At 42.3% G+C, this 7,500-nt stretch overlaps 2 protein-coding genes across 2 annotated transcripts in view; one reads left to right on the top strand and one right to left on the bottom strand.

Moving 5' to 3' along the window:
* Positions 1-7,500, top strand: part of LOC143035819 (arginine kinase Scy s 2) — an 84,734-nt gene that overhangs the window by 22,616 nt on the left and 54,618 nt on the right. The window lies entirely within an intron of this gene.
* Positions 1-7,500, bottom strand: part of LOC143035859 (uncharacterized) — a 125,056-nt gene that overhangs the window by 117,526 nt on the left and 30 nt on the right. Inside the window, exon 1 of the mRNA XM_076203166.1 lies at positions 7,458-7,500. This exon is cut by the window's right edge and continues 30 nt beyond it. The gene's annotated coding sequence lies outside the window, so the exon portion shown is untranslated. The remainder of the gene's footprint in view (positions 1-7,457) is intronic.

Genomic DNA, 7,500 nt, shown 5'->3' with positions numbered 1-7,500 from the left:
GCATAAAATCATTCCCACCCATTCTATCCCTGAATACACTCCATCCTCCGTCTTATCTTAGCACCTCCTGGATGACGGGTCATCCCTGCACCTTGTCCAATGCCCTGGGTCAGAAGCAGTGCCGCAAGACACAGCACATCCACAGCAAGGCCGCTTCATTAAATCGGCGACCCCCCCTCTCCGTCCCCCCATGCAAAAAAGGAGAAGACGGGGAGAAATCCCTTTGGGCTGCGTCAAATTTTGCTCACACATACTACCTCACCCCCCATCCCCTCGCCCATTCCACCTCATGCATCACAACATCATCCATACACAACCATTCTCCATTCACCCCTATCTTCTGTCCTCTCCCGTCCTTCCTCAACAGACATTCCCCTCTTCCCCAAAGCCCCCTTCACCCCATCCATCCACCTCATCCTAGGACGTCCCCTCATGTTCACTCCCTCCACATCTGCCTCCCATACCTCTTTTACTAGTCTTTCTTCACTCATTCTTTCCATGTGTCCAAACCATCCTAATACACTTTCATCAACCCTATCTCCCAACTTCCTTTCCACCCCTGTTCTCCTCCTCACCTCCTCATTTCTCACTCTATCTAGCCTAGTAACCCCCATCATACTTCTCAGACACCTCATCTCAAACACATTCAAACTCCTTCTCTCTTCCTCTCTTATTTTCCATGTTTCTGCCCCATACAGTGCTGTTGGCACAATCACTCCTTCATACAGTCTCCTCTTAGCATCCATTCCCAAATGTCTATTCCTCATTACACTTTTTAATCCACCAAGGCATTTACTCGCTTCTCTCAATCTACATTCTACCTCCACCTTCACTCCACCTTTTCCTGCCACATTTGCACCCAAGTATCTAAAACTATCCACTTCCTCCAGTCGCTCTCCCTTAATGCTCACTTCCAGTCTACTGCCACTTTCACCCCTTGTACATCTCATCCCCTTACTTTTACCCACATTTATCTTTAGCTTTCTTGTATCACATACTCTCCCAAACTCTGTCACCAACTTCCTCAATCCCTCCTCCGATCCTGCCACAAGCGCAGTGTCGTCCGCAAACAACAGCTGGCTCACCTCCCATTTTCTTTAACCATCTCCAATCCCTGACCCACTACCCTTGCATTTACCTCTCGCATTACCCCATCCATGTATACGTTGAACAGCCAGGGCGACATAAAGCAGCCTTGACGAAGTCCCACCTTTACCTCGAACCACTCACTCTCTCCATTTCTAATCCTGACGCATGCTCTACTACTCTCATAAAAACTCTTGACAGCTCCTAGAAGCTTTCCTCCTATCCCATATATCTGCATAACCTCCCACAGTGAACTTTTTGTCTACCCTATCGTAAGCCTTTTCCAGATCCATAAAAGCCCAAAAACATCCTTCCCCTTTCCTATAGCTTTCTCACATATTTGTCTTACCACAAAAATCTGATCTACACAACCTCTACCCGTCCTAAATCCACACTGTTCCTCACCAATTACTCCCTCTGTTCCTCTCCTAATCCTCTCAATCAAGATCCTCCCATAAGCCTTCCCAACTACACTTAACAAGCTAATCCCTCTGAAACTATTACATTCACACTTGTCCCCTTTTCCCTTGTAAAGTGGAACTATACAGGCACTCCTCCAGTCCTCCGGTACTCTACCCTCTCTCCAGCAAACATTAAATAACCTCACCAGCCAGTCCACCATCACTGTACCTCCTTTTTTTAGACATTCTGCATGGCATCCATCCAGACCAGGTGCCTTACCTGCTTTCATCATCATAACAACTGCCTTCACTTCATCCTTCCTTATTTCTCCTCCATTTTCCTCACTCATCACTCTCATTTTCTTAGCATTTCCCACTGCAACTATCTTTCCATCCCTATCCTCCTTCACATTTAGCAACTCCCTAAAATATTCTGCCCATCTTCCCCTTACTGCCTTCTCTTCCATTATCATCTCTCCATCTGCACCTTTTACCTTTTCTTCTCTACTTGATTCGCCTCCTCTTCCTCTCTTAATTTCTTTCCAAAACATCTTTTTATTACTTTCAAAATTTTCTGTCATACTCTTACCCCACTTCACATCTGCTCTCCTCTTTGCCTCCTTTACCTTTTGCTTTACTTCTCTTTTCTTTTCTTTGTACCTCTCATATGACTCCCTCGTCCTATTTTGTAACCAATCATTGAAAGCTCGCTTCTTCTCTTCTACAACCTTCTTTGTTTCCTCATCCCACCATTCACTACCCTTCCTTCTATTTCCTCCTGTCCTTCTTGTTCCACACACCATCCTTGCACACTTTGTGACTCCCTCCTTGAACCATCCCCATTCCTCCTCCACACCCAGCTCTACTCTATCCTTCACTCCCTCCCACTCCTCCTTCAGCTTCTTCTTGTACTGTATATACATATATATATATATATATATGTGTGTGTGTGTGTGTGTATTGTATATATATATATATTGTATATATGTATTGTATATATATATATATATATATATATATATTGCAAAAATAATCACAATAACGCGTGACGAAAAAATATTGCAGAAACCACAGGAAATTTAATGTCGGAATACTGAACGTTTCCGTCTATTACGACATCCTCAGAGTACAAGAAAGAAAAAATAGAACACAATATTTATACAGAAGTAAGAAAACTGGGAGAGGTTATTGTCACATAAAACCTTCGGACATTATACATACATACTTTTATTATTATTACCATTAACATTTCTATGTGTAATTGAATGTGTATGTATGTATAATGTCCGAAGGTTTTATGTGACTATAACCTCTCCCAGTTTTCTTACTTCTGTATAAATATTGTGTTCTATTTTTTCTTTCTTGTACTCTGAGGATGTCGTAATAGACGAAAACGTTCAGTATTCCGACTTTAATTTCCCTGTGGTTTCTGCAATATATATATATATATATATATATATATATATATATATATGCGCTGACTCGCATATATATATATATATATATATATATATATATATATATGTGCTGACTCGCATCCCACCCTCTATTACTCCCATGTGGCGAGAATAATATGAATATAAATTACCATTGTCTAGGATCACGTGCTAGAATTGTGGTCGACAGCTATCGCTCTCCCGAACGAGAGCTCGCTCATGTTGAATTGTGTAATGGGTATAGTCGGTGCTTACATACAGAGAGAAAATGCTTAATGTGCAAATTCTCTCGATGTATAGCCCTGATTCTTGTATTGATTTGACTACTTTCGAAGTCTTGACGACTCTGGTCAACGAGTTGGCGACGACGAAGACGGCGCTCCTTCTTCATCCCCATAACCGGCGCCGGCATGTTGGCGCCAGGCTGTGGTCGGAGGCACAATTTGTCGACCGCTGCTTGTCAGCAAATCTCCAGGAGGTAGGGGGCGGGGGAAGGAAAGGGGAATTATTATTACTATTATTATTATTATTGTTATTATTATTTTCATCATCATTATTGTTATTTTCATTATTATTATTGTTATTGTTATTATAATTATTATCACTTATTTTTTATTATTTTCATTATTGTTACTATTATTATTTTTTATTAGTAACATTATTATTGTTAGTATTGCTATGATTATTGTCAATATCATTATTATTATTATTATTTATATTATTATATTACTCATTATTATTTGTTATTAATTTATCGTCTGTTAAATGAGTTAGGGTACCTGTTTAAAATGATAATTTTTTATTACTATTTACTTGATTTCCTCTCCCTCTCTCTCTCTCTCTCTCTCTCTCTCTCTCTCTCTCTCTCTCTCTCTCTCTCTCTCTCTCCACCCCCAGCAACTATAGCTATGAAAATAACTCAAATTTCATAGTGAAGAAGGTGAATTCTACTTTGTAAGGTTCAGAAAGTGTTGACCAGGGCTGGCGTAAGGTTATCTTAAAAGTACGATCGAGAAGATGGACATTGGCAAAATAGGGCAAAACATGGAGACAGGTAGTTAGGTAGGGAGGCAGTAAATGGAATAAACTTATTCTTGTTATTAATATTCATTTATTATTTCATTGGTGTATTTATTATTGTATGTGCTTATTATTTAATTTCCATTTATCTGTTTATGTATCTGACTTCGTTATGGACCAAAAGGTCTCCATTTCGAGAGGTTTTGAAATTATGAACTCTCGTAAGTAATCTTAAGTTTGGTTAATTTGGCCACCCCCTCATATGGTGGAAAGGACCTCTTGTATGTATGGATCACTTTCGATTATGTAAATTGTTATGAGTATTTGTTAAAATCATACAGATCGACATGTATACCTACATACATAAAATACATATATACGTACGTACATAGTTAAACAGACACGTGTGTATGTGCGACCATGCTAACAAAACGACAGACCGGCAGGTCAGCAAGTAATGCATTCTGATATGCTGGTATGCAGCATAGAGGATCTTCACGTCCTGACCACATCTTCATGATAGATTTAACATTTATGTGGCATTTTTGACATTTACAGTGAAATGCACTTGAACGAACATTTCAGCCAATCAAGGAGAGATCACTCACCCCCGCTTAAAGCTCTTGAGCTCTTTCAAGACCTGCATTACTCCTCGCCGCGAACTTGCACGCTCTCTCTGCTTGTCGCTGAGTCTTGGGGAAGACCTTGTTATGCTAGACAAGTCTCTTCAAGACATGCAGGTACTCGACGTGTCAGGGGAGAGGTTATAGGATGGTTGTTTTGTTTTTGGTCAAGGGTTCACTAACAGCCCAGGCTTTGCTTATAGATATGGATGCGTGGATGAGTGTACTTAGGGTGTGTTAATGAAAAATAATTCTCTCTCTCTCTCTCTCTCTCCCTCTCAGTGCACCCTATAGCTAAAAAAAATCGGCTGACGTTAACCAGAATAAAAAATACTTGAGACCACATCACCTCGCCAGAAGGACACGAACCACAAGCTCTTTCGTTGTAAATAATCCGAGGGGCGATGCGGCATCGTCCGCCAGCCGAGGAGTGCCAGGAGGGTGCCAGGCGGCTGAGTTTTGGCACCGGCGTTGGCACGCAGCCCCGCCCCGTTCCGCCCCGCCCCACCCCGCCCTGCCTCCGTCCTCAAGGGCAAGGACAACCCGAAGTGGAGGGCAGGGAGTTGAGGGACAGGCGGAGGTGGGGAAGAGGAGGAGACGGAAGGTGTCAGAGATGGAGACGGAGAAGAAAGAATTAGTGGATTTAGTAGTGATAGAAGAATAGCTGGTTGGCATGGGATGGAGACTGATGGAATGGGGGTTGAATGGGGTAATAATTTGAAGGTAGGGATGCCGGAATGGCATAGAACTCAATTGGAATTGACTAGAGAATGGTCTAGGGTAAGAGTTTATGCATATACATTATGTACATGTATATGTGTGCATGTACAGTATTAGTACAGCATGTACAGAATTAGTGGATTTAGTAGTGATAGAAGAATAGCTGGTTGGCATGGGATGGAGACTGATGGAATGGGGGTTGAATGGGGTAATAATTTGAAGGTAGGGATGCCGGAATGGCATAGAACTCAATTGGAATTGACTAGAGAATGGTCTAGGGTAAGAGTTTATGCATATACATTATGTACATGTATATGTGTATGTGTGCATGTACAGTATTATGGCCAGGATATTCGATCCACCGTTCTCTCTCTCTCTCTCTCTCTCTCTCTCTCTCTCTCTCTCTCTCTCTCTCTCTCTCTCTCTTTCTCCTTTTCTATCCTTGTCTCTCTCGCTTGTGCTGAATGAATGCACCAGTGGTGATTCAGGTGGTGACAGATTAGCTGTAGACTGAAAACACACACACACACACACACACCCGTGTATAGGTGTATAGCCATTCCTTTTGGAAAGAGGTGTTTTTGATTTTGAAGGTAACATGCACGCACACGCACGCGCACACATTGCTGAACGCCGAGTACACTAGGCAGACAGTAGTACATCATTGTACAAGGCTATACATCTTTCTCTGAACACTTAAAAGAACGTCTCCACTTGCTCAAAAGGAACAATAACTGTTGCAATCTCAGTACCACAGAATGACGGGCCGCATGTGTGTGTGTGAATGTGTGAGAGTGTGTGTGTATTTGTGTGAGTGTATGTGTGTGTATTTGTGTGTGTGTGCATTTGTGTGAGTGTGTGTGTGTGTGTGTGTGTAATTGTGTGTGTGAGTGTAAGTGTGTGTATTTGTGTGAGTGTGTGTGTGTGTGTGTAAAAGAGTGTGGCTGAAGGAGGGAATTAGTGAGATGCTAGGGTAGGCAGACAATAGAGACAGAAAGGGGGATAATGAGAAAAAGACATGTAGAGGAAACAAAGGAAGCAGTCACAGATGGAAAAAAGGCATAAACTGCCAAAAATTTGGAAAGAGATCAAGGGAGATGGGAGAAAAAAGAGAGAGGAGGGAAGAGTGAGAGAAGGGGTAAGGAAAGATAATATGATGAAAGGAAATGATATACTAGGTTTGACGATTAATTTGTTGAACGGGCAGGCAGGCAGGTAAGCAGGCTGGCAGGCAGGCAGGCAGGCAGGCAGGCCTTGTTGTAACACAAACAGCCAAACTGGATTTTTAGGGAGCCTGTCGAAGCCAAAAACTTGGAGAATGAGACGAGTACTGTAAGTCACCATATCTCCTCCTCCTACTCCTCTTCCTCCTCGCCCTCCTCCTCCTCTTCCTCTTACTCGTCCTTTTCTTCATCCTTCACCTCATCTTCCTTTTCATACTCTTCCTGTAAGTCTTCCTCTTCCTCGTCATCACGATCTCCCCTTTTACCTCCTCTTCTTCCCGTTTCTTGTTCATCTTCTTCACTTCCTCTTCCTCCTCCTCTGCCACCGTCCTCTGGTAATCACAAATATCTTATGTGGCACAATCGGTCGCATAGCTAGTATGAGTGCCTCATAAGTGCCTCATAGCTATATGTGGCAATCATAGTATGAGTTCCATTGATTAATGCCACTATGGCGAGATCCAACACAGCACCCTATCACAACACGGTGTTACAATCTCGCTCCATCCCTTAGTACACTACTCGAGCAAAGACTTAACACAGTGATATGCCAAATTGTAACACTACAGTACAGATGTTTATCACACGCTAACACAGGGCCACGAGAGAGCCGTGATAAAGTCTTAAAACCACGGCCTACCGTATGCCTCTTATCATCACATCACAACACACAAACAGTGTTACAGAAAATACGGTGTTATGATGTAACATCATAACACAGTGCTAAAACAAAACAAAGACACAGTAGGTCAGTGGTGTTGAGCATGACGGTGCTGTGCCCTGACATCACGACACATCATAGCTCCCATACATAACACCACGCTCTAACACGGTGATACAATCTAACACCACTCTACAATGTTACAGCACAAGACACACAAGAACAGTGTTACATCACAACACAGCACTTCACTAAGACCTAACACCACAAAACATCTCTGTTAACACCTAACACATCACAGCAGTCCGACACAGCCACAGATGCAACGTG

Source organism: Oratosquilla oratoria, chromosome 1 (assembly GCF_046742065.1).
Source record: "Oratosquilla oratoria isolate Oo_2021 chromosome 1, ASM4674206v1, whole genome shotgun sequence".
Lineage (NCBI taxonomy): Eukaryota > Metazoa > Arthropoda > Malacostraca > Stomatopoda > Squillidae > Oratosquilla > Oratosquilla oratoria.
The sequence above is the reverse complement of the archived record's forward strand: the minus strand, read 5'-3'. Positions and strand labels throughout refer to the sequence as shown.